Below are 16,551 nucleotides of genomic sequence, written 5' to 3'. Positions count from 1 at the left end.
TTGTTCCTGTTGTTGCTCCTGTTCAGGTTCATATTGCATTTCTGGTTTAGGTTCTGGAGCAGGTTGTCTAGAAGATGATGATGATGCACCATTAGTATTAGTAAATCTCTGCAAAACACATTAAACACAAATTTTTTGCATCCAAATATGCATTAGTGTTAGCAAAATAACAACTTGAAACAATTACAATAACATGTTTAATCAAAATTAAACTTATACACATTTTCACAATTTTAACAATTCTACACTTTTTCAAATAAGCATATATGAAAATGTTTACAAAGTTCAAAAGCATTCAACTCAAATAACATGTTAAAACAACCATTACTAGCAATTAAACAAGTTTCAAATGGCATTTACATCAATTTAATCAAGTTCATGAATTTTATACCTAAAAAGTCCACTTTAATTCTCAAAAATCAAGTTTAGGATCAAAGTTTGGATCATTTAGCTACCTAAACATGTTACACTACTTAATTTAGCAATAATTCATGGAAAAAATCAGCTATAACCTGTTTATATCAAAAAGCCCCAAATTGCTCAAGAACACAAACCCTAGATTCCTAAAAATTTTGAAGTTTTTGGCCTTAAATCATGTTAAATAGCATCAATCTAGGTTATACATGCATAAAATACTAACAATTTAACTCTAATTACACTAGAAATTAACAAAATCAAATTAGGAAAATTTTAGCTCAAGAACACTAAAAATCAAATTTAAAGAGGTTTAGGGGTGAAATTGTTACCCTTCTTGATAAACTTCTTATCAAATTCATGATTAGAGCGGATTATAGCGAGAAATTTGGTTGATTTTGGTGAAAAATTGGTGAAACTAGGGGTGTTTGTGTGTGTATGTTCGTGTATTGTGTGTGTTGGAGAAGTGAGACAGCAGCAGACTCGCTGAGCTTTTGATCCTGGCCAGATTTTAGGCCTCATGCGATCGCATGAGGTTGAAGTGTAAACCCCATGCGATCGCATGGGGTCCGGATTTTTTTTTTTTTTTAACCTTATACTTTTTAAAATATAGATTAATAAATTTTAAAAATTTGTCCCTTTTTAGGAGTGAAGGCGTTTCGGATCGTTGTCCTAGTCCGTCCCTCGATAAAATTTTAAAATTTGTCATTTTTAAACGCAATTTTAAAAACAAAGATTTTTGTGTGTGTATGTTCGTGTATTGTGTGTGTTGGAGAAGTGAGACAGCAGCAGACTCGCTGAGCTTTTGATCCTGGCCAGATTTTAGGCCTCATGCGATCGCATGAGGTTGAAGTGTAAACCCCATGCGATCGCATGAGGTCCGGGTTTTTTTTAACCTTATACTTTTTAAAATATAGATTAATAAATTTTAAAAATTTGTCCCTTTTTAGGAGTGAAGGCGTTTCGGATCGTTGTCCTAGTCCGTCCTTCGACAAAATTTTAAAATTTGTCATTTTTAAACGCAGTTTTAAAAGCAAAGATTTTTGGGTTTTTTAAATGTTTTTGACATACTTTAATTCAATAAGATTAAAAATAATGATAATAAAAGTTCTCGTCCCTCCCTTGGGTAGAGCAATTTCAGTTCAACGACCTAGTTTTCAACTCACGACGAATTTTTAGAAATCACATTTTTAACTTAATGAAATAAAGTAAATTTTTGTTTTTAAATTCACACCAAACTTAAATTTAAAATCCATAAAATTAAAAATTCATATTATTAAAATTAAAAATTCACACCAAATTCATATTATATTTTTATTTTTAAACATACAAACTTATATTAAAAATATTAATTTTTTTAAATATTTACAAACTTAAATATATTGATTTTAAAAAGTTTACAATATTAATTTAATATTTATATATTAATTTTAAAAAAAAGGTAAAAAAAAAAATTTTGGTCTTTTATCCCACTTTAATCAATCAAATATTATCAAAAATATACGCCCCTCTTTTCGGTAAAATAATTTTGGTTCAACGACCTAGTTTTACTCCTGACGAATTTCTGAAATTTTTTAGGTTGATTGATTCAAGATATTTATACCTTAAGAATAAACGGTAAATTTCGCAGTGATGTAACACCCTAGGCAAATCCCACATCGCCCATGGACATGAGTGATCATGAGATTATAATGTAGTACTCACGCTTAAATGGCACAACACGTTTTGGGACCACATGCAGAGCGGGTGAGCGAGTACGTTGTGGTTAAGCTTGCTCGGGCGAGAGCACTACCAAGATGGGTGACCTCCTGGGAAAGTGCTTCTCGTGTGTGGTCGCCAAGAAAAAGCCGTGCGCCTGCGGGCAAAGCGGACAATATTGTGGTCATGTTAAGCTGGGGTGTTATAGAATGGTATCAGAGCCACTCATGTGTCGTTGGGGGGTGGTGGGGTAAACCTCATCGAGGACGATGAGTCCCTGAGGGGGGTGAATGTAACACCCTAGGCAAATCCCACACCGCCCACGAACATGAGTGATCATGGGATTATAAGGTAATACTCACGCTTAAATGACACAACGCGTTTTGGGATCACAGGCTGAGTAGAAGTGCGAGTACGTTGTGGTTAAGCGTGCTCGGGCGAGAGCACTACCAGGATGTGTGACCTCCTGGGAAAGTGCTTCTCGTGTGTGGTCGCCAAGAAAAAGTCGTGAGCTTGCGGGCAAAGCGGACAATATTGTAGTCATGTTAAGCTGGGGTGTTTTATTCTGTAACACCCCAGCTTAACATGACCACAATATTGTCTGCTTTGCCCGCAGGCGCACGGATTTTTCTTGGCGACCACACACGAGAAGCACTTTCCCAGGAGGTCACCCATCTTGGTAGTGCTCTCGCCCGAGCACGCTTAACCACAACGTACTCGCTCACCTGCTCTGCATGTGGTCCCAAAACGCGTTGTGCCATTTAAGCGTGAGTACTACCTTATAATCCCATGATCACTCATGTCCATGGGCGATGTGGGATTTGCCTAGGGTGTTACATTCACCCCCCCTAGAGACTCATCGTCCTCGATGAGGTTTTCCCCACCACCCCCAACGGCACATGAGTGGCTCTGATACCATTCTGTAACACCCCAGCTTAACATGATTACAATATTCTCCGCTTTGCCCGCAGGCGCACGACTTTTTTTTGGCGACCACACACGAGAAGCACTTTTCCAGGAGGTCACCCATCTTGGTAGTGCTCTCGCCCGAGCACGCTTAACCACAACGTACTCGCTCACCTTCTCTGCATGTGGTCCCAAAACGCGTTGTGCCATTTAAGCGTGAGTACTACCTTATAATCTCATGATCACTCATGTCCATGGGCGATGTGGGATTTGCCTAGGGTGTTACAAGTGATGTAATAAATTTTTGTATGATATCAATAATTTCGGTTACGCATACCTAATTTTATTGAATACCAATTTAATACTTTATAGCGAACGATTCAGCGTTTATTATCAAAAGGTTAAAAGCAATAAAAAAAGTAAAAACTGTACATACTTACCTGTGAGAAAGAATTCTCAGAGACCTGCTTTAGCCGACTCATATGAGAGTCGTGTGATTTGGTTTTCCATAGCTACATAAGCATAACCTCGAATCTTCAATATCTTTTCTTCTAAACATATAAACGGTCCTTCTCTGCATAGAGTAACAAATTCAGTATTTGAATATGTTTGATTGTTTGAACATTTACCTTCGTGTGACCATTTTCCGCATTTGTAACATCTTTCAAGGTGTCGTGCTCTTCTTTTGTTGCGGATTTTGATTTTCCTTTACCAAAATGTATCTTATGATAATCTTTTCTGAGTTCTTTTCTTACTTCGTCCATTTTGGCGCTTATTACTGACACCAGGTCATTCGGGAGTGTGTCATTATTACGTTTAGTAATCATAGCGTGTAGCATTAGACCATGGTTCAGATCAAAGGAATTTTTCATCTCGTAAAACCTAAAAAAAAATAAAAATTCAGAATGGGGGGAGAAGACTAGTTCTTTTGGGTCTGCTAGGGAAAGACCATACGGATTCCATTTTCGAAACTACACGAAAACAGAAAATCTAACTCTAACAGAAATATAAATAACTCTAAATAGATTCGATTCTCCCCACACTTAGTTAGCTGTGGTGTTGAAATTGTGATTAACTTCGTTTTCAATTGGACTATCAACAACTTGTATATCTTTGACTTTTACTTCAAGCCAATTGTTGATTTCCTCTGTAACTCTCACAAATTCAACTAACATTGCCTTTTCTTTTGGCGATAAATTGGATACTAATCGGTTACATAACTTAAAGTTCCCCTTAATCCTAGCATCGTGAATCCGTTTATAAAGTTTCTTCGTTGAACTGTTAAAAACGGGTTCATCTAATTTCGTATCATCAACGGGGTTCTTTGTTATCGGATCATCATTAAGTGTTTCTTCATCTTCCCCACACTTATGCGTTTTTATTGGTTTAACAGTTTTGGTTGGTGGAGATCTAAACTTTCGGTTCACAAAGGTGACCGATTTATCACCATCCCTAAGTGTCATTCTACCTTCTCTTACATCAATGAATGCTTCGGTGGTTGCTAAAAATTGGCGACCTAAAATTAGAGGAATATCAAGGTTTTCCTCCATATTAATAACTATGAAGTTTGCAACAAAGGTCAAACTTCCCACTTTAACAAGTAAATTATTTGCTATTCCAACCTGGTGTTTAATGGTTAGGTCAAATGATTGAACACCTATTTTGGTTGGTTTTAATTTACCCATACTTAATCTTTTGTATAAGGAAAGAGGCATAATATTTGCACTTGCTCCTAAATCTGCGAGTCCATTATATATAGCACCATCATTAAGCAAGCAAGAAATGATAAATTCACCCGGGTCTCCTACTTTAGTAAGTCGAGTTGGTTTGTTAACCTTTTTTGGGTGTTCTTTTCTTGGTTCTTTCACTTCTATTTGAACTTCTTTTTCTTCATTTCTTGGAATGGGAGGTTTGTATAGAAATTCTTCTTCATCACTCCAATTTGAATCCTCCCCTTTTTTTCAATTTTGATTTTTCATATGTTGTTGATAACATATTTATGTTTTCATTTTGAAGGTTTTCTAGGGTGGTGAAATTATGATTGACTTCATTGTCAACTTCCATCGGACCATGTATGTAATGTTTAACTCTGTGACCATTAACTTTAAATTCAATCCCTTTTGAATTTATTAATTCTACTGTTCCGTATGGGAAAATTCTTTTGACTATGAATGGTCCAGACCATCTTGATTTCAATTTTCCAGGAAATAGCTTGAATCGTGAATTAAAAAGAAGAACTCTATCTCCTTCCTTAAATTCTTTTGAACTTCTGATTCTTTTATCATGTCATTTCTTCGTTCTTTCCTTATAGATTAACGAATTTTCATATGCTTCATGTCTTAATTCTTCTAATTCGTTTATTTGACTTAATCGTAGACGTCCAGCTTCATGTAAATCAAGATTACATGTCTTCAAAGTCTAAAATGCTTTGTGTTCAATTTCTACTGGAAGGTGGCATGCTTTTCCGTAAACGAGTTTAAAAGGTGTGGTTCCAATTGGAGTTTTGTAGGCTGTTCTAAAAGCCCAGAGTGCATCCTCCAATTTCATGGACCATTCCTTCGGATTTGATCCTACGATTTTCTCTAGAATACGTTTTAATGCTCGGTTGGTATTTTCAACTTGTCCACTTGTTTGTGGATGATAAGCGGTTGAGATTTTATGAGTTAATCCATATCTTTTGAGAACTTTCTCAAGTTGATTATTACAAAAATGAGTACCCCGATCACTTATTAAAGCTTTCGGTGTTCCAAACCTTGCAAAAAGACGTTTTAAAAAGTTGACTACAGTTCGTGCATCGCTAGTTGGAAGAGCTTGTGCTTCCGCCCATTTAGATACATAATCAATGGCAACGAGAATGTAGAGATTATTATGAGATTTTAGAAATGGACCCATAAAGTCGATACCCCAAATGTCAAATAATTCACATACTTAAATGATATTTTGTGGCATTTCATCACGTTGACTTATTTTTTCGGCCCTTTGACATGCATCACAGGATTTGCAAAGAAGGTGTGCGTCTTTGAATATTGTAGGCCAATAGAATCCAGCGTCGTAAACTTTTCTTGCTGTGAGTTGAGGCCCATAATGCCCCCCTGTTGGTCCTGTGTGACAATGGTTTAAGATTTAACTTGCTTCATCCCCGAATACACATCCGCGTATTATTCCATCGGGACAGCTTTTAAACAAATGTGGATCTTCCCAGAAATAGTGTTTTATATCACTAAAGAATTTCTTTCGTTTTTGGTACGACAACCCTTTTTCAAGGAATCCACATACTAAGTAGTTTGCATAGTCTGCAAACTATGGAATTTCACTATAATCTATCTTCAATATATATTCATCAGGAAAGTTATCTTGTATGGCCGATTCATTGAGAACTTCTAATTCAGGATTTTCAAGACGAGAAAGATGATCAGCGGCGAAATTTTCTGCTCCCTTTTTATCTCGGATTTCAATATCGAACTCTTGTAAGAGTAAGATCCAACGGATTAATCGTGGTTTGGCATCTTGTTTCGAAAATAGGTATCTAAGAGCAGAATGGTCAGTATAGACCACCGTTTTAGCTAGAACGAGATATGAACGAAATTTGTCAAAAGCAAAGACAATAGCAAGGAGTTCTTTTTCAGTAGTTGTGTAATTCGTTTGTGCTCCTTGTAACATCTTACTAGCATAATATATAGGTTGAAATCGTTTTTCAATCCTTTGTCCTAAAACGGCTCCCATTGCAAAATCACTTGCATCGCACATGAGTTCAAACGGTAAATTCCAATTTGGAGTTATCATGATCGGCGCATTAGTGAGTTTTTCTTTAAGAATATTAAAAGATTTGATGCATTCATCTGAAAAGATGAATGGAGCATCCTTTTCTAGGAGTTTATTCATAGGAGTGGCAATTTTAGAAAAATCTTTTATGAAACGTCGGTAAAAACCGGCATGCCCTAGAAAACTCTTAACTCCTCTAACATTGGTGGGATGTGGAAGTTTAGCAATTACATCTACTTTAGCTCTATCCACTTCAATTCCTTCTTTTGAAATTTTATGACCAAGAACGATGCCTTTTTTAACCATGAAATGGCATTTCTCCGAATTAAGAACTAGATTTGATTGTTCGCATCTAATAAGCATTCGTTCAAGATTAACTAGACATGATTCAAAAGTATCACCGAAGATTGAAAAGTCATCCATGAAAACTTTCATGCATTCTTCTATCATGTCGTGAAAAATCGCCACCATGCACATTTGAAAGGTTGCAGGGGCGTTGCAAAGTCCAAATGGCATACGTTTGTAAGCAAAAGTACCATAAGGGCACGTGAACGTGGTTTTCTCTTGATCCTCGGGTGCTATTAGAATTTGGAAATATCCAGAAAAACCGTCAAGAAAATAATAGTAACTATTTCCGGCTAATCTTTCCAACATTTGATCAATGAAAGGTAAGGAAAAGTGATCTTTTCTGGTGGCGTCATTTAATTTTCTATAGTCAATACAAACACGCCATCCTGTTACAGTCCTAGTAGGAATAAGCTCATTTTTCTCATTTGTAATGACAGTCATGCCACCCTTCTTAGGTACGCATTGAACTGGGCTTACCCATGGACTATCAGAGATTGGATAAATTAAACCTGCATCGAGCAGTTTAATAATTTCTTTCTTAAAAACATCTTGCATATTAGGATTTAGTCTTCGTTGGCGTTGCACATACGTTTTATGACCTTCTTCCATAAGGATTTTATGTGTGCAATACGAAGGACTTATTCCTTTAATATCATGAATCTTCCATGCAATAGCTGGTTTATGAGCTTTTAGCACAGCAATGAGTTGAGATTTTTCATTTTCAGTAAGAGAAGACGATATTATTACAGGTAATTCAGATTCACCATGTAAATAAGCATATTCCAAATGGTTTGGAAGTGGTTTTAATTCTAATGTCGGTGGTTCTTCTATCGATGATTTATATCGATACCTGTCTTCTTCTTTTAGCATTTGAATTTCTTCTGTTGTTGGTTCATATCCATTAGCCATAAGTGTAGCTAACATTTCAGCTTCATCAATTGGTTCATTTCCTTCTCCTAAAGAACATTCTCCTGTTCCTTGTAATTCTGGAAATTCTTCTAATAATTCTGCATGTGAATCTATAGTTTGAATATAATAACATGTATCATCTGCAGATTGCGGTTGTTGCATGGCTCTATCAACTGAAAAGGTAACACTCTCGTCCTCTATACTTAGGGTCAGTTTCTTACCGAACACGTCTATTATTGCTTTAGCCGTGTTTAAGAATGGTCTTCCTAATATGAGAGGAACTCGAGAATCTTCTTCCATGTCCAGAATAACAAAATCTACTGGAAATACTAAAGTACCAACTTTAACTAGCATGTTCTCCATTATCCCTCTAGGATATTTTACTGATCGATCGGCTAGTTGTATACTTATTCTTGTTGGTTTCAATTCTCCGAGGTCTAGTTTAGCGTATAGTGAATACGATATTAAATTTATACTAGCACCTAAATCTGCCAATGCTTCTATTGAACTAAGACTACCCAGAAAATCTGGAATTGTGAAACTTCTCGAATCTGAAAGTTTTTCTGGTATCTTATTCAACAGTACTGCAGAACAATTAGCATTCATAGTAACAGCCGAGAGTTCTTCCATTTTCTTTCTATTTGTGATTAGATCTTTCAAGAATTTAGCATATCTAGGCATTCCTGAAATCACATCAATGAAAGGAAGATTAACATTTATTTGTTTAAACATATCCAAGAATTTGGATTACTCGGCTTCAAGTCTCTCTTTTCTCATTTTACTCGGGTAAGGAAGTGGTGGTTGGTATGGTTTAACATAAGGTTTAGCCTTAACTGTGTTTTCTTCATTAACCTTCTCAACTACCGGTTCTGTTTCCTTATCTTGCTCAGGTTGTGGTTCTTGTAGAGTAGGAACAGAGTCATCAGAAATTACAGGCATTTCAGGTGGTTTAAGTGTAATACCACTTCGTGTGGTGATGGCTTTAGCTGTTTCATTCCGAGGGTTAGCATTTGTATCACTAGGTAGACTTCCCGGGTTTCTTTCACCTATCAACCTTGCTAGGTTACTTACTTCTTGTTCCAGATTTTGAATAAAAGCTTGTTGATTTCTAAATGCTTGAGCATTTTGTTCATTAGTTTGTGTTTGAGATGTGAAAAACTGAGTTTGAGATTCAACTAACTTTGACATCATTTCTTCTAAATTTGGCTTTTTATCATCGGTTTGTGGTGGTTTATTTTGAAAATAGGTCTTTGCTGATTGTAAGGATTGTTGGATACTTGTTGATTGCTAGGACCTTGTTGGTTGTTGTATGGAACATTTCGGTTATAATTCTGGTTTTGATTGTAGATTGGTCTTGGCGGTTGATAATTATTCTGATAATTATTTTCAGGCCTTTGGTTCATGTATGAAACATTCTCTCTTTGTTCCATTGTTTGTTCAATACTGAGACAATCTTTTGTCAAATGTGGTCCTCCACACTGCTCACAACTAATTCTTATTGAGTGAATATCTTTAGTCATATTTTCCATTCGTCTCTCGACAGCATCTATCTTTGCGGAAATGGAATCTAAGTCATGGCTAGAATCGGCTCTAGCTTCTTTAGATGATCTAACGATATCTTTTTCTTGGTGCCACTCATGTGAGTGGGAAGCAGTGTTATCAATAATTTTGTAAGCGTCAGTTGCTGTTTTCTTCATAATGGAACCACCAGCTGCTATATCGATATCTTTTCTTGTAGTGATGTTGCATCCTTGGTAGAATATTTGTACTATTTGACAAGTGTCTAAACCATGTTGCGGACATCCTCTCAATTACTTTCCAAATCATGTCCACACTTCATATAGAGTTTCGTTTGGCTTTTGTGTGAACGCAACAATTTCTCCTTGAAGTCTTACGGCTTTAGATGCCGGAAAGAATTGTTTAAGAAATTTTTCAACTAAAACATCCCATGTATCAATCGCCCCTTCAGGTAACGATTCTAACCAATCTTTGGCTTCTCCCTTTAAAGTCCAGGGAAATAAGATGAGATATATCTGTTCATCCTCCACTTCTCTTATTTTAAATAGAGTACAGATCCTATTAAAGGTACGAAGATGTTCATTTGGATCTTCCTTCGGCGCACTACTAAATTGGCACTGATTAGTTACCATGTGTAGGATTTGTCCTTTGATTTCATAATCTGGCGCATTAATGTCTGGTTGAGTAATTGCGTGACCTTGGCCAGTGCGTTTAGCTCTCATTGGGTCTTCCATACTTAGAGGTTCCAGATTCTTCATGATTGAATTTGTTGAATCTGAATCACTAGAGGATTCTGATTTAATGGGTTGTTCCTTGACAATCTCTGTTAGAATGATTGGTGGTTCCGGAGGAAAGATTAATGGTTCAGGATCTCTGAATTGTCCCTGAATATCCTCCGGATTCTCAATTGTGAGGTCGGGTTCAAAAAATGGATTATCAGAAATTTGAATTGGAGTACTTGGTCGACTAGATGACGATTCTAAAGAAAAATCAACGGCGACAATATTGGCTAGATGTCTTGATCGAGTTACAGGTGGTGAACGTATGAAAGGTAGTGAACGTTTTGCTCGGTGCATTCACTGAATATCCTATTAGTTATAAAAGATAAAAATTATATACGTTATCAAATTAATAGACTTTTCTGATTTTGCCCACGTTTCGAATAGCCAATAGATGCAGTAGGTAGCCAGGACCCTTTAAATCGGAAGCCCACAACTCGCCACTAACAAATCCAACTATTACTACGAACCAGAAAATTTTGGATTTCTATCAATTTAACCACTTAAAATAATTTTTCGTTGAAATTTAAAGAAATTTTAGAGAAGAAATAGAAAATTCTATGTCCTAAAAACTAGAGCGTCTATGAAAAAGAAAAAATCCGTCGAATAACGTCGAAAAATAAAAGGTCGAAAAATAATAAAAAGAACGTAGCGCATCGAAACTTAAAAGTCTAAAAACTAAGAATTAAAAGTTTCGTTTAAAAATATTTAAGCTTAAAAGAAATTCTATATCCAAAACGGCAATAACTTAAAAAGTACTAAAATTTATAAAACGGCGTCGCAAAATTCTAAAGCACCTAAATCTTAGTCTAAAGAAAAAGCACTTAAGGGATTTTACGGCAAAGCCTAAAAATCTAGAAATAAAAATAACTATGGCAAAAACTATGACTTAGAACTAAATACGAACGAAAAATACAAATATTACGCTAAAACAAATAAAAAGATACAAAATATAAAAATAAACTTAAAGTTGTAAAAAGTACAATTTTTATAAAAATATTATTTTTATATTATTTATTTATAAAAGTATTAATTTTTTTAATTTATTAAAACTAATTAAAACTAAAAATACAAATTAAATAAATAAAACTAAAACTAAATAATTAAATACACTAACCCTAATTAGGGTTTTAATTAATTAATAATAATAATAATAATAATAATAATAATAATAATAATAATAATAATAATAAAAATAATAATAATAATAATAATAATAATAATAATAATAATAATTACTCCGTAATTAATGCAGTACCAGGTCACATGTGGCGTGTCTGATCAGGCCATGCGATCGCATGGTCTTTGCATTATAAATCCATGCGGTCGCATGGAGTAGGGTTTCGGGCCAGAATCTGGGCTGCTACAGTACCAGGCCGAATGTTTTATATTTTTTTTTCTGTTTTAATATTTATATAAAAATAAAATATTTATATAAATTAAATAAAAACTTATATTTTAAAAACTAAAATAAAAATAAAGAGACTTTATAATCTTATATATATATATCTAACAAACTCTTAAAAATATATATATTTTGTTTTTCTTTTTATATTTTTATATTTTTAATATTTAAAATGTATTTTTACAAAAAGAAATTAAAACTTAATAATTTTTTTTTTTTATATAGCGTTTCGCTTCCGGCTTTTAAGCAGTTTCCCCGGCAGCGGTGCCAAAAATACTTGATGTTAAAGCGAAGGGGTACAAAATAGTTATATTTTTATTAGGAAATACTATTAAATACGATACAATTTTACACAAGTTATTTATTTATTTATAGAGTGGATATACCTAAACCTTGCTACAACACTTATAGGCAGTGTACCTAATCGTACAGTAGTGTAGTTTTTAGTAAGTCCGGTTCGTCCACAGGGAACTAGCCAAGTTTAACGCTATATTTTTAAAACTATATTTGTATAAATATAAATATATATAAATATAAGTAGTATTATTATTATAAAAGGGGGGGTTTTTACCGTTTAATGACCGGTTTGTCGATTTCAAAACTTTAGTCGCAGTTAAAACCTAATGTAAAAATATTAAAAATAAATATAACTTAATTTAAAGCATAAAGTAAATGACAATAATTAAAGTGCAATAAATAAAAGTGCGATAATTAAAATGACAATAAATTAAAGTGCGATAATTAAAAGTGCAATTAAATATGAAATAAAGGAATTATGCTTATTTAAACTTCCGTAATCATAATGTTCGACGTGTTGTTTTTAGTTTAGTACCATGGGTTAATTGTCCTTTGTCCTGGATTATTTGATATGTCCATACGGTTTTGTCCATAATAGTCCATCAGTCATAAATATAAAGTGCGAGAGTCTTCGTCAAATTATCCTTATACCCGAAGTCAAATATTCCAACTAATTGGGGATTCGAATTGTAACAAGGTCTTAATACTTTGTTTAATGAATACACCAGGTTATCGACTGCGTGTAATCTAAGGTTTTATTACTTTGTTAACAATTACACCAATTACCCTTGAATGTAATCCACCCCTGTTTCAACTAGTCCATTAACTATTAATCCAGTTCCGTGTCCAGTAAAATGAACAATTATTGGTATTTATAGATATCCCGCCCACCGTACCCAGTCAAGCGTATGTGGTTATATATAAATACGTCAAATTATAAGTCTATATATTAAATTAACGAGGTATCGTTTAGTTAACATAAAGCCCATTAATAGCTCATAGTCTAATTTCCACAAGTGTCGTTCTTTTATCCAAACCCCAATTATAGTACAAAGCCCAATTATCCCGTCTTTAATATTTAGCCCAACATCACAATTACTTCGGCATTAAATAAGCATAATAATAACTTAGCTACGAGACATTAATTAAAAAAGGTTGAACATAACTTACAATGATTAATAATAGCGTAGCGTTACACGGACAGAATTTCGACTTACACCCTAACAACATTCGCTAACATACTCTTATTATTTATTATTAATCTTAAATTAAAATTAAAATTAAAATTAAAATATAATTTGAAAGGACCCGTCCTAATCCATCTGGACGAAGTCTTCAACAGTTGGTCCCATTGCGAGGTTCTGACCTCTATATGCCATGAACGACTCCATGTAATATGAGCAAATGCACAGCGGAAGATATCTTTCATACCTAAGAATAAACATGCTTTAAAGTGTCAACCAAAAGGTTGGTGAGTTCATAAGTTTATCATAAAACAATAAAATTCATCATTTTGATAGACCACAAGATTTAAATCCTGCATGGTACAAATGGGCCCGAATCCTATACCCACCTGTAATGTACATGCGATACCTTTTAAATACAGTACACATTTCTCGTGTACGAAATCCATTTTTCATAAATTATAGTAACCGTACACATATCTCGTGCACAAAAACTAATACACATAACCTGTGTATAAAAATCATTCTCTCGATACATAACATTCACATCAATTGGTGGTAATTATCATGTCCACATAATTCAATGGTGGCAATTATCATGTCCACATAATTCAACGGTGGCAATTATCATGTCCACATAATTCAACGGTGGCAATTATCATGTCCACATAATTCAACGGTGGCAATTATCATGTCCACATAATTCAATAATAATCCGCAGAACTTCTGTCTGCATAATAATTCATTCGAGGAATGTTTTGCTTGTGTCTATCTCGTCAAAAATTTATAAAAACATTTCATGTATTCTCAGTTCAAAATATATTTCAAAAGCATTTAATAAAGCAGTTGTAAAAATAGCGCATGTATTCTCAGTCCCAAAATGTAAAGAGTAAAAGGGAGCAAATGAAACTCACCTAATGTATTTTGTAGTAAAAATACATATGGCTAAATTGAACAATGCAGGGTTGGCCTCGGATTCACGAACCTATATCATTTGTGTATATATTAAAACGTATTCTTGTAATCGAATAAATATATATATTATTATTAATGATATAATTTTTTATATTATTAACTGATATGTTTTTCATTTTTAAATGTATTCTTTTGTATATAAAAGTATTAATATAGTTAAATTATGTATGTTAAATATATTTTTATTGATATCATTTTATATTAATAACTTGTTTGTTTCGTAAATGTATTCATTTTATGTACTTTAAATAAATAAAAATATAGTTATATTATATGTATTAATTATAGTTTTATATAACTAAGTTATTTGATAAAATAATATTAATGTTAAAAATAATAATAATAATAATAATAATAATAATAATAATAATAATAATAATAATAATAATAATAATAATAATAGTTATACTAATAACAATTTTACTTTTACTAATAATGATCTTTTTAACAATAATGTTAACAACAATAATATCAATAATGCTAATAATAATAATAATAATTGTAATAATAATAATAATAATAATAATAATAATAATAATAATAATAATAATAATAATAATAATAATAATAATAATAATAATAATAATAATAATAATAATAATAATAATAATAATAATAATAATAATAATAATAATAATAATAATAATAATAAGGATTAGGATAATATAATAATAATAATAATAATAATAATAATAATAACAATAACAATAATAATAATAATAATAATAATATTAGTTATAATTTTATACTTAAATAAAGATAACCTCGTTTGATGAGTTCCAAAATCAGATCGAGCATATCAGGAGTAGAACGCAGAAAATAAAAAGAAGAAAGAAAAAAAAAATGAACTCATCATCGTACAATCAACCAACAATCCTCTTCATCATCAATAGATCAATTAAACAGCGAGCAGGTCATCTAATCATCATCATCTTGGTTCGATCATCAGTCACCATCGTTGACCAACATTATCATTAGGTATAATGATTTTATTTATTTAATTGGATTCGGAATTAGTTGAATAACTCAAAAGCATTTATCATATCGATAACTCGATTAATCCTTCGATTTCACTTCTCATTGACGTATTGAGTTACCGGTGAAATTAGGGTTTTGATCTTGATACAATTCGAATCAATTTGATTAAAGGTATGAATTTATATTCATTCATAAATTATACTGAGTATTTTAGATTTCTGATTGATTTGATAATTTATTTGGTTAAGTTCTAGGTTTTGATATCTTCATAGTTACAATAGGTAATTGAAAAAAAAAATCAGATAAATGATCACGCACATAGATTTAAAACAGTACCTGCTTTCTCTTGGTCTATACTTTCGAACAGAGCAAAAATAATCTAGATAGGAGTAAGTAAACAAGGGAGATGTACTTGGTTGATGATTTGATTCGAAATAGAAATCAGTACATAGCCAAACGATAGTTGTTCTTGGTAGTGGATTCGCAATGAATTAAGAAGGAGAATTAAGGGAGTAATTGATATGTACTGTGGTGGTTTTGTGTGTTGGTAGGGTGGTGGTTTTGGTTAGATGGAGATAGCAAATCGGCTAAAATATCAATGGTTTGGTTAAAACTGGTCCCGTAACTAAAGTTGTTCTTGTTCCGGATGCAGGTGTGACTGGTTGAGGAGTCACTGTGTAATGACTCGGATTTTTCCGATCGTTCTATACTTATAAGATTAATATTTACATAAATTAAACCTTACTAACATGATAAGCAATCTAAATTGTTGAGAATTATGTTTTTGAAAAGAGTTTTACACAACGTTTGACCGTCCAATTTGACCGATGACATCACGAACTATATAACATACGATAATTATATGTTTGTGTATATATATGTATTTATATATATTTAACATGATCTAAGGATGGTTTAACATCTCATTGTATACTAATAACAAGGGATTATAAGTATACTTTGAAACTACTAACTTATGTTTTCAAAACGATAACTATACGTAACGTTCATTGACATAAATACTTAAAACTTATAATGCTTATACATGTATTGTATAGATATGTATTTAATCACTTTTAAAGGGCTTTTATACATAAAACAATATAAGTATATTTACAAAATATAGTTATATTTTAATTCTAGTTCCGTTTTCTCAAGATTTTTACACGTATATCTAGAGTATATGTACTCGTAGTGTACGCAGCTTCTATACGTATTTACTATTGATATATACATATCAAATCAACTTATAATCAGTCCTATAGTTGCCCTCATCAAGAGGTAAACTCATTTTAACATCTAGCATCAATAATTACACAAGGTTACAAGATAAAATTTTGTTTTTGTCTCCCATGAAAAACGCCATTTAATGGCTATA

The sequence above is a fragment of the Rutidosis leptorrhynchoides genome, chromosome 8 (genome assembly GCF_046630445.1).
Source record: "Rutidosis leptorrhynchoides isolate AG116_Rl617_1_P2 chromosome 8, CSIRO_AGI_Rlap_v1, whole genome shotgun sequence".
In the NCBI taxonomy this organism is placed as follows: Eukaryota; Viridiplantae; Streptophyta; class Magnoliopsida; order Asterales; family Asteraceae; genus Rutidosis; species Rutidosis leptorrhynchoides.
The sequence above is the reverse complement of the archived record's forward strand: the minus strand, read 5'-3'. Positions refer to the sequence as shown.